Genomic DNA, 12,471 nt, shown 5'->3' with positions numbered 1-12,471 from the left:
TTCAAGTATAAGTCAGGCTTAACCACATGAACCCTAAAGTCCCTATTAATCTGGAGCAAACGTTTGTCAAAAATAGCAGATCTACAAGCTCACAACATGTCGCAGCATGCTGTGAGCTTGGTAGATTGGCTATTTTAATTTGTATTATTTCATTTAGTGTAGAGGGGGAAAAAAGGAGTAGATCTGCTATTTTTGAAAGATCATGAACATTTGTGCAAATCTTTGAATATATATATTTTCAAAGCGACCATTTGCACCTCAAATCGTTGCTTCATGGGGGAACAAAAGTATTTTGAGATGGGGGTCCACGGTCAAATACATATCATTTTGGGGGTGCTTGACATGAAAAGGTTTGAGAACCACTGATGTAGCAACATGGGTTTCAAAACCTGTTAGGATTTAGAAGACATTTTGTAGAATTGGCCTCAGGTCTTAATGGGTTAAGTGGTAACTACCACAACACTCCAGGGCACGCTGTTGTAGGGGATCGAACACATGGCCTTACAGCCTCTAACCACACCACTGCCCTGTCAGTGTGACACACTACAATAGCATGCTAGGCTGTTCCCATTCTGGACACTCAGTTTCAGTTTGTCTTTAGTCATATGGGCTCAACCCACCCTCCACTCCCATGGTAAACATGATGGGAAAACTATAGAAGGCAAACTGGGCTGTATCGTGTTGCTGGGTGTTATTATTGAACTCCCCATTTAAATACTGGGTGTGGCCAGGTCCCTAGAAGAGCTAGAGGCTTCTAAAGAGCAGGTAAATGCCCACGGGCTGATGGGAGAAAGCAGCAAAAGATCTGAAAGCACAATGAGTATCTATGGAGGTTTTGTAACCATTTCTGGATAGTTGCGGATCTGGTTTCTGGCACTGTGTGATGCTCTGACATCCCAGGGGGATGCACGCACGTGCGCACACACGCGCACACACGCACACGCACACGCACACACACACACACACACACACACACACACACACACACACACACACACACACACACACGCACACACGCACACACGCACACACACACACACACACACACACACACACACACACACACACACACACACACACAAGGGTGTAGTCTGTCTGAATAGCTGACAATCCGGCAGCCACACCTTAAGACACTAGGCCGCTGGAACTTGCAGCGGAGTGCAAACTCAGCACATGTGATTTTCCATTCCGATCGACACTGTACGAACAGCGTGTGTTTCAAACACCTTGAGGCCAGACATTCTCACACGAACCGAGGAGAGGATTAAAACAACGGCACTGTTCTCTGCAGTAGCACTTCTAGACCTGGGAGTACGTGTACACACACATACATACACACATCACCAGAGACCAGTGTTTAGAGAGACATCTGCAGCAACCAGTGTTGCCAGGTCTATGAAAACAATTAAGCCCAAAAGAAGTGACTACGGCCCATATGAGCACACACACAACTATTTGAAAATAGACGATCTACGATCTTGTGAGCTTGTAGTTCTGCAAAAAAAAAATACAGGAAGTAAAATCGACACATTTTTAATGATGAAAAAAGTTTGCAAAAATGAACAAGAGCTTGTGACTAAATAATAACTACATTGGATCCATTTGGATCGTGCGTTCATGTGGGCGAGAGAGAGAGATTCTGTCCCTGCAGAAGCGTACAGTCTCCGGATGGTGACCATGGTAACCCCAGTGACAGACAGGCCCAATTAACCCATTTAGACCTGAGGCCGATTCTTTAAAACAAATCTAATATAAATAAAAACATTAAAAATATCTCAAAATATTTTGTTCCAGGGACCCCTAGAAGCAAAGATTTACAAATCTTCACTTTAAAAGAAATATATATTCAAATGCACAAATGTTCACCATTTTTCAAAAGTTCATGAGCTTGTATATCTGCTATTTTTGAATAGCCAAAGAAATAAAAGAAAATGACACAGATGCGTTCTCGGTCTTAATGAGTTAAAGTGACATCAGCTGTTGAAATATTCACAGCTGCAGGTGAAGCCACGCAGATAAGGGCCTCAGGCCTGGCCACAGCTACTATTTATATACACGCCTAAACCTCCATCAGCAACACACAGATAAAGACCTCCGTCCACACTGTAGTCTTATCTGTGTGTCCACTCATTCCTGGTGTCCAGTAGGACAGCAAAGTGAATACACTGGTGGAACCATTCTTCACCTGGAGAGACAGGCCTGGGTTGGATAGGACGGTGGCTCTCAAAGTGCGGTCCGGGGACCCGACACAGATCCTTGAGGGGGGTTCCAGGGGGTCCCCAGCCAAATGATTGATAGTTGGGAATCAAAAATGGACACTTATGTGTCTAAAACTCCAGAGAGCTTACAAATGGACACTAACGGGTCCATTTGGTTCCATTTGTATGCTCTCTGAATTCATTTAACACTGATGATACTATAGTGTACTGTACATTGTAGTTAGGGCTGTCACGATTACAAATTTAAGTTGACGATTAATTCTCACACAAATAATTGCAATTAACGATTCAATTGTGTTTTTTGGCACAAAATTGGCACAAAACACCTGTAGCTAGGGCTGGGGCAATATGGACAAACTCAAATATCACAATATGTTTTGACTAAAATACCTTGATATCTATTGGGATGATAATATTGTATTATGATGATAAAATAAAAATTCTTGGAAGTTTGTTTTTAAACTAGCGAAAATAGGCGACGTAAAACGCTCACAACACATCTCATAAAACCAGGAAAAGAACACAAGTGCCATATCACAATGCAATATCCCAAATCCCAGGCAATATCTATACTCTCGTCATAATATTGATATCTTGATATACTGCGTCTCTCTATCTCTCTCTTATCAGGTCTGACAGGTGCAGGGTTGACTGCAGAGGGGAAGCTTTAGGGAAGTTTTGGATGATCAGATAAGACATGTGATTATCAGACACATACAGTAGCTGCCCCACAGCAGTCTGTGCTCAGTTCAAACTGAGGAAAACCCAGGCTATTGCCATCAGCACAGGAAGCTAGCGGCAGGCCAGGGTGGACCAGCAATTAGTTAGCATCCTGCCACACAAATGAGCCAGGCTCAGCCCACTGCTGAAGTGTCCCAACTGAACCACTGGCCGAACCACTCAACCAAAACCTGCTGGCTCTCTCTGGAGATTAGAGCATTTGAAACAGGTTTAACACACACACACACACACACACACACACACACACACACACACACACACACACACACACACACACACACACACACACACACACACACACACACACACACACACACACACACACACACACACACACACACACACACACACACACACACACACACACACACACAGTTGCTGGGTGGGGATACTAGGAGGAGAACTGGGATTGGTAACACTGGAAAGACAAACAACAAACACAACAGCATCAAATAAACTCCTGCAGCAACAACACTCGATATGACCTGAAGTATAAAGGCTCCTTAACGCACACAGCCATGTGTTTATTGGTCACTTTTTAACGCATCCAAAAAACACAGGATTTTGTTTTAACATGCACCAGGTCACAGAGAAGCTTTGTGTTCAACATTTTCATTGTCCATTTTAAATTGAACGTTTTGTTTGACACTTTATACCTGGTGCCACTATTTTGGACATGGCATTATAGGCACAAATGTGATGTGAGGCATTGTGAGCTTGCAGATCTTTTCACTTTTCACTTCATTAGAATCATTCGTAACAACACCTGTGAAGGAAGTAAGGAAGAGACGGAAAGCGCTCATCTACACAGACTCACAACGGTTACAGATCGGCTATTTTCCGACCGTTGAGTTGAGACAATTAAATCTCGCCTTAAGTCTCACGTTTATAACTTGGCTTTTGATCCCGTTTGATTCACTGGCTGCTGACACTGCTGCGTCTTGTATTCATTCTATAGCGATGCGTTTCTTTTGGTGTTTATTTTGTTTTTTACTTTACTGTGTTTTTTGTTGTAGTTTTATTTCTTTTAGCTTATGTAGTGTATTTAACTTTTTTTAGATTTCCTCTGCAGCATTTAGGTAATCCTCGCGTTGTAAAATGTGCTAAATAAATAAAGTGGATTGGATTGGATTTTCGGCGAAGAGATTTGGTGTAGAGGGGGAAAAACTCGGGGGCCTACAATAGACCCCTGGGAACTCCGGTCAATGAACCATTATAGAGGGTTTAAGTGGCTCTTAAGAAGCCGTTGGAAACACCTTTTGTTAAGACAGTCTCTTGTGATTAGGAAACGTCTGCGGTCAACAATATCATGCGTTTGACATCTCTCCAGGTAGTATGTGTGCAGTGTTGTCTGACACTCATTACAATGGGAAAACACCACTCCTAAACCACAAACAGGCCTGTTAATCTGAAGAGTGGCTGAGGAGGATGCCAACAGTTGCAAACAGGAGAGCATTAAAGACTTCATTCCCATATGGGTTCATATAAACCAGATCAAAGAAACAAGGCCTTCTTCACATGATGTGCTGTGTGTAGTTCTCTTTCACTGAGGGAATACACAACCCAGCTCAATCTGCTGCTGGACAGGACACTACTTCACTGTTCTGACAGAGACAGATGAGGACAGTCAATGAGAAGGGACACACACACACACACACACACACACACACACACACACACACACACACACACACACACACACACACACACACACACACACACACACACACACACACACACACACACACACACACACACACACACACACACACACACACACGCCTACTCAATTGCACCTTCTATTCAGTGCCTGGCTTCAAGCCATTTATATTGGCAAGGTGAGATATGATCCTTGACCTACTCTCTGTGTGTGTGCGTGCGTGCGTGCGTGCGTGTCTGTCTCGGATGTTGAGACCGTGAAATCTGCAGGATTAGACCACCTCTTCCTTGCACCATAAACAGTGCTGCACTAGGGGGAACATCCCTACCTTGTTGCTCTACTGTATAATAGTGGTTCTCAATTTTTTTTCATGTCAAGGACCCCCAAATGAATATGCGTTTGGCGGCCATCTGAATATGTTGTGCCAGGGACCCCCATACAAGGTTTGAGTTGTTAAAATGTTTAAAAAATATCCCACATTTAGGGCAGGAACCCCTATTTGTAACTATACATTTTAAGACGGGAACCTCTTTTGGGGTTGTTGTTGCTTGTACAGTATATAGCAAGTAGCAACATATTTTTTTTGTATGTTTTGAATAAATATATACGTTTTTCAGAAAACTTAGGTCAGGATTTAGAAGGCGATTTTAGAATCAGCCTCAGGTCTAAATGGGTTAAAATATATATGTATAAAAAACATGATTTGGGGAAAATAGCCGATCTACAAGCTCACAGCCCCTCGCAGATGAGTTGTGAGCTATAGGGTTCAAGTGGGTAAACAGATGTTGATGCTACAGTTGCTTAACCAATTTCGCTGGGGTCGACTCTTAAACCCCTTAATGACCCCTGGGGGTCCCCGGACCCTATTTTTAGAACCACTGCTCTAATATTTGCCTCCAGGCATGCACGCAGGCTTCAATGACCTCATCATGGTGACTGTAGTGTACAATGACAGCCGGTGACATCACTCCCTGTTAGATGTGGGTATGTATAGCTCTGCCTTGACCTATTCCCTACGGACAATAGCGCCGACACTGGAGATAAGAGGTGTGTTTACTGCGGGCACATCCTATCTCTGCCACCCCCCCCCCCCCCCCACCCCCTAGCTACTTCCTCTTCAGCTTGTCTGCATCAGGCCTCACCAGCTGATAAAAACACAGAGCTGTGTTTGCATGGAGGATAGAGGTGTGCGTGCGTTTAGTTCAGATATATAAAGCCAGTGTGAAGGCAGCAAGAGAACCACCAGCCCATGTGTCACAGTCTCATCATGTCACAAATTAATCAGTGAAAAGTACAAAGCTTTAGAAATGATTACTATGATATTAATGTGACCTACTGCTGTCGTCCCAAGAACATACACTAGGTATAATATTCTCCAGTGAAATTTGGATCATGAAAATGGACCATTTGGATCCATTTGTACACTCTCAGACAAATGAACACTCAGGACTGTACAGGGCTTGTGACATTGTGTCTTGTTCTTTCCACTGTCCTGTATGTGTGCAGGCAAAGGAGATGCAAATCCCAGCACATGCTCTAGGCCAGTCATCACACAGTAAATATTAGCTCACGCTATGCAGCTATAGCTGGCTGTAATTGTTTCACTTTGTGTTAGCGGCAATTAACGTTCCAAGGCAAATAGACATAACCTTGAAACTTGCCGCATGGAGCCTAAGGACTTTCTAGAATCGTCTAGTTTCATTCATTTATAACGAGGAAGGCCCATTTCAGTACAATTTGATCATTAATGTGTTCATCCCTTTAATATTGCAGCTGGTAAAAGGCGGAGCTCGTTTTTATTCAACTTTATATACAGACCTAAAATTATTGGTTGATTTATAATTACTTTTATTTTAATGTATTAATCTAAATCTCCAAAGCAACTAAAGCTGCCAAATAAAGGCAGTGGAGTAATATTTGCCTCATGAGACGTAGTGGAGTAGAAGTATAAAAAAACATACCACAACTTATACTTCAATCAATACAGTACTTGAGTAAATGTCCACCACTGTTCAGAACCATAATAGAGCTGCCATAGGTAGACAGTGTGTATTCACAAAGGATGAAGAAAAGAGTGACAATGCAATATAAATAGTGTCCCACTCATAAAGTGAGACACATTGTAGCTTGGGTACTATTGACTAATAAAGTCACACCAAATTTCCTAATCAATGCTAAGGCTGGGCAATATATTGATATTATATCAACAACGTGATATGAGACATAGTATCTTGATATGGCATAAGGGTTATCTTTTCTTGGTTGTAATCACTTAAGCCTTATTTTATACTTTGAAAATGTGTCAAAAATGTAAAAGAACATTGATATTATATAACAGTACGATATTATTGTCACAAAATCAATAGAGGTATTTGGTCAAAGATAGTGATATTAGATTTTGTCCATTTCTCCCTAATAATCAACACAGGTAATGATGTGTTAAGAGAATGCGCTCATTCCAGTGAAATACACCGGAGTTCCACAGGTAACTGGGCCATAGAGGTAACACTACACTCCAGATAGATCACATCACAGCAGGGCCAGGAGAACACACACACACGCGCACACACGCACGCACACACACACACACGACTCCTTTGTTCCGAGTCACCTCCCAGGGCCAGTCAGGGTCTGAAAGGTGGGGGTCGTGTCTGTGTGTTAATCCCAAACACGGGATAAGGCTGAGCCATGCTGAGTTCATGCTGGGAACAGGAGCTCAGGCTAGCATGGACACACTCTTGCAAACAGGCGTGCACGGGCGCACACATACACACACACCTGTTGCGTTGGCATGGTGACCCTGGCACCTCTCCACTGTTCTGGTCACGAAGTATGAGCAGATTACTGCCCCTGTAAACTGTGTCACCACTTCATACACTCATGTGTGTGTGTGTGTGTGTGTGTGTGTGTGTGTGTGTGTGTGTGTGTGTGTGTGTGTGTGTGTGTGTGTGTGTGTGTGTGTGTGTGTGTGTGTGTGCGCGTGCGCGTGCGTGTGTGTGTGTCTCAGATACAGCTGTGATCTTTTCAACATCTGACTGACACTGGTAGGTTGTCGGACGCATGTGATGTTTCATTTACAGCCACAGCTTTGAAACAACACCCAACCGTTTACTCACAGCATTGTGTAACATTCTGCCTGGTTCACTTCACAATAACAACAACTTAGCCAGGCTAAAACTGATGGACCACCCACCTGAATCTCATTCTCCAACTCTCTCATCTACAACCATTTAAAGATGCTGTAAGTGATATGTTTTGGTTAAACAAAACGTTTTGTGTAGTTAAAACGTTAATGCTCTGTATTGTTATAGCAATTGTTGCTACAGAGTGTTTGCTCTGCAACATGAGTCTCTGTCCCCTCATCTCCAGCTCTTTAATAAACATACAATATTTGTTTCAGGTGGGTTGCCAATTTCACCCAGGCAGGAAAGAGGATCCATTTATTTTATATTGATCCAATTTCAATTTTGTCTGCTCATTTCTTTGTTTACTCACTTCCAATGCCATGTGTTTGTTGTATTTCTGTAGTTCTCTCACCTGATTGGATAACATTTAAGTATCCCTACCTGAAATTGATTGATTGATTGAATACTTTATTTAGAAAAGACATGGAAAAAGTACATGGAAGTACAATTCACAATACATGGTCCTCTAAAATGGACCGCTCATAAAACCACAATGGCTTATAAAAAAAAAAGGGAAATGTATCATCCACTTACTAAAGAGCTGGCGAGATAGAGAGAGAGCCCTGTTACTGAACAAACACTCTGTAGCAAGGATTATGGGAATATACGTAGGGGTATTTAACCATTATTTTAACAAAGAAAATATCACTTACACCACTTTAATCCTGACAATAACTGCTATTCACAGTTCAACATACAGCGATAATGACACTCACTATAACTGATGGTCTTATCTGGTGTCAGACAGCTTGGTTTCACCAAGCTCTCTATATAAAGTGGGCCGACCAGACTTTCTGCTATGTGAAACCAGCTAGTCTGGTATATTGGACCACTGAAGTGTGTCCAGCTATCCAACATGGAAGCATACAGTAGCTGTCATGTAGGCCTAAAGGTGAGACAACATTAACCCCAAACCCACTATATATAGTAAAACGAACCTGAGTTGCAACTTGCAACTAGGCTGCTTTTTTCCCTCTACACCAAATATCTTTGCCCAAAAATAGCAGATCTACAAGCTCATAACGTGCTCATAACATATCGCATTGCAATGCATTGTGAGCTTGCAGATCGGCTATTTTTGGCTAATGTTCCTCCCAGAATATGGATGCTAGGGTTCAAGTGGTTGACCACTTGAACCCCTTGCATCACTATTCTGGGCATGTCATAACAGGTGGTAAACATTATATGAAAATAGCAGATCTATCTACAAGCTCACAACGCAACGTGTTATGAGCTTGTAGATCGGCTATTTTCGGCAGAGATTTCAACCCCTGGGGGCTGAGGATAGACCCCTGGGGGACCCTGATCAATGAAGTATATTGAGTTTAAGTGGTCCCCCTCAAACAATTGGGGGGGATCAGAAAAGGAAATGGGAATAAATAAAACGATTCTGTCTGACCTACAGTATGGCAGTATGCATTGAATTCATGAATTCATGATATGTGTAGATCTACACATATCTCCGTAGAACAGAACTACAAGCTCACATACAACAGGTGGTATAGCATTTTGGGCCATTTATGAAAGATTTTGACCATTCTTGACAGACTTTGCCTATAACGACATGCCCAAAATATAGGACACCGGGTTGTCATGGGACATGACAACAACAATTGCATTCATGAATATCTATAAGTGATCCTGTTGTGTACCAGACAGTAAAACAGATGTGACAACATCCCTCCACCACACAAACATGGATCCGTTCTCAGTCCATCCTAAAACCATATACTGTAGGTAAAAGTCAATATATCAAAACAAGTGCAGGACTCAAGTGTGAGTCAACAAAGCCAACAGGGGAGTACTTACTTACAGTAAGTTCATCATAGGCTACTACTGTATCTTTCCACATTTCAGAGGCTGTACGAGCAACATCAGACTATTATGATCGACATTGATTTACAAGCCAAGCAAGCTTTTTTTGTTTGTTGTAAAAGTACACCCCAACCCCAACTATTTTGTTAAATAAAAGATGGCCCAGCATGAAAATTTGATGCGTTTGTTGGAACTGGGAAACTCAACACTGCACACAGAAGCTTCTCTTCATCTCCATGGGAATTTGAGAAGCTCCAGTCCAAAAAAAAAGACTCATCTCAACAGTAATGACCTGGGAGGAATTAGGAAATCAATGTAGGCCAGTGGTCCAGCCAGGGGACCCTCAATAGTTCCTTAGGGGGTTCGAAATTGTCCCTTGCAAGTCTGTAACTCTGAGAGTTAAGGGGTTCTTTGAAATAAAATGAAAAAGTTTGAGATTGAGAACCACTGATTCTACTTACTGTACTTTTACTTTACTGGAGTATTTCCAATTTTCTATACTCTTACTTCTACTCTCCTACACTTGTGAAATGGGACATTCTGCATAATGAGTACTTTCTACTTTTGGTACTTTAAGTACACTTTGATACCATTACTTTTGTACTTTTACTCAAGTACATTTTTAATACAGGACTTTTACTTGTAAGAGAGTATATCTACATTGCAGTATTGATACTTTTTACTTAAGTAAAAAATGTGAGTGACTGTGTGTTATTTATGGAGCCACAACACAAACACGTGGAAATTACAGCCCAACATGTGCGCCTGTCACGTGATGCACCTTAAAGTTACCTACATGTTTATAACGTACTGTATAACAAAGGGTTAACTTATGTAATTTGGGCTTTAAACACCCCCAACCACGCACGCGCGCGCACACTCTTTCTCTCTCTCTCCCTCTCCCTCTCTCTCTCTCTCTCTCTCTCTCTCTCTCTCTCTCTCTCTCTCTCTCTCTCTCTCTCTCTCTCTCTCTCTCTCTCTCTCTCTCTCTCTCTCTCTCTCTCTCTCTCTCTCTCTCTCTCTCTCTCTCTCTCTCTCTCTCACACACACACACACACACACACACACACACACACACACACACACACAAATCACCGCGTCTCAAACAGCTGTCAGTGGGGGAAAAAACGCAATTAATACCCCAAACAACAGGTTGCCTAAAAAATACATACAATTAAAAGACATTATTTACATTTAAAAGTATTATATTATATCCTTACCGTCGCGGAGCGTGTTATTTCTGAACTAGAAGCGCTCTGTAACTGTTTGAGCGACGCGTCCACGCTCCTCCTCGCGTATGGTTTCCTTTCCAACACACACCAAAGTACAATGTTAAGTCGGGATATACACGTTTCCAAAGCTACACGTCCATTGACTCGCTTTGTTTGGGCGAAGAAGGTCCGTAGAATGAGCTCCGTGTGAAGTGTGGAAAACAACCAACCTGATCCACACGTAACATACAGCCTATAGGTGAGACTGGCTGACTGCTGTAATCCCTCTGGGTGACGCTCCACCCACTGTGCTGAGTAGCTATGGTAGAGTTTTTGCTCGACCCATGGATCACACCACGGTCGTCCGTCATGACCGGTCATGGATGAACTTCAACATAGTGTTTGCACTATCTCCCCTTTTGGTCCGTACATCTACATAAACGTTCAAATATAAAGTGCTTACCCTATGGTCACGGATGTTACAATTAAGTACGGGTTCTCAAAAGTACCCGCATCTTCCGTATTGTTCAATAAAAAGCCTTTTAATCCGATTGGTGGCCATTTTCTCATAGTTATAATATATCAGAGTGCAATACACCTTCCAACTGTCACGTAGTTTCCCGTGGCGAAAATACATACGGAGAAAATAGCCACCAATCGGATTAAAATGCTTTTTATTGAACAATACGGAATATACTGGTACTTCTAAGAACCGTACATTATTGCAACATCCGTGGCCATGGGGTAAGCACTTTATATTAAACTTTTGAACGTTTATGTAGATGTGCGGGCCGTAAATGGAGAAAGTGCAAACACCAGGTTTAAGTTCATCCACGACAGTCATGTATCTGGACTCTAGGAGTTGAGTAAAGATAGAACGAGATTCACGGATTCGCAACAGATTCACTCTTACGGCCTCAATAGCTATTGAACAAAACAAGGTAGGTAGAGTAGAAACATGGCAGTTCAGCCTACAGTCAGTGTGTGATGATGATGCAAACACTGTTTTAAGATTGTTTTCTCAATCTAATATAAGACTGTTACATATATGAGACTAGATGTTACATATTTGACAGGATACCATATAACTATGACGTACAGACAGTAGCCTAATGTCTGATCGATCAATATTCGGCCAATCCAAGACCTTGTGGAGCATGATTATGATGAATGAATCAAACTTTTTTACTAAAACAAGACAATACACATAGTTTCGCACGCTTGTGCAAATGCAGCGCGATACAGTCTCCGAGAATACAATACTCTTATAAATACGGTTTCAATTCAAATAGTTGCCAAATTAGCGCTCTGAGAAAGTTTTTCCGATCTATAGTGACATCTAGTGGGAGAATTGTTAAAATGATTTTTCCTTTATTTCAGGGATCTTCAACGTTTTTCGAGGCCAAGGAGTCAAGGACCCCTTATAGCTGAGAAAGAGAGATGAAACCGTTAATTTCTCTCTCAGCTGGTTTCACTTCATATTGTTGTATAAAATTGTGTCACAGATTAAACCTTTAATTAGATTTCATAGATGGCTTCATAAACTTGTTTGGCAGCACTATCATCAGCGTGAATTCATGGTTTTATTTTTTAGCAGCTTAGCAAATAAAATCATGAATGTACACAACACTGCATGTTCC

The 12,471-nt window shown here is 41.9% G+C and overlaps 1 protein-coding gene across 2 annotated transcripts in view; it reads right to left on the bottom strand.

Annotated features, from left to right (window-relative positions):
• Nucleotides 1–11,113, bottom strand: part of fhip1aa (FHF complex subunit HOOK interacting protein 1Aa) — a 53,835-nt gene extending 42,722 nt beyond the window's left edge. For both annotated transcript variants that reach the window (XM_084084698.1, XM_084084700.1), the window contains exon 1: nucleotides 10,841–11,113. The gene's annotated coding sequence lies outside the window, so the exon portion shown is untranslated. The remainder of the gene's footprint in view (nucleotides 1–10,840) is intronic.
• Between the last annotated feature and the right edge of the window lie 1,358 nt (nucleotides 11,114–12,471).

The sequence above is a fragment of the Gymnoscopelus microlampas genome (assembly GCF_963454915.1).
Source record: "Gymnoscopelus microlampas genome assembly, chromosome: 2".
Classification (NCBI taxonomy): domain Eukaryota; kingdom Metazoa; phylum Chordata; class Actinopteri; order Myctophiformes; family Myctophidae; genus Gymnoscopelus; species Gymnoscopelus microlampas.
Note: the sequence above shows the minus strand (reverse complement) of the source record. Positions and strands in the feature narration are given on the sequence as shown.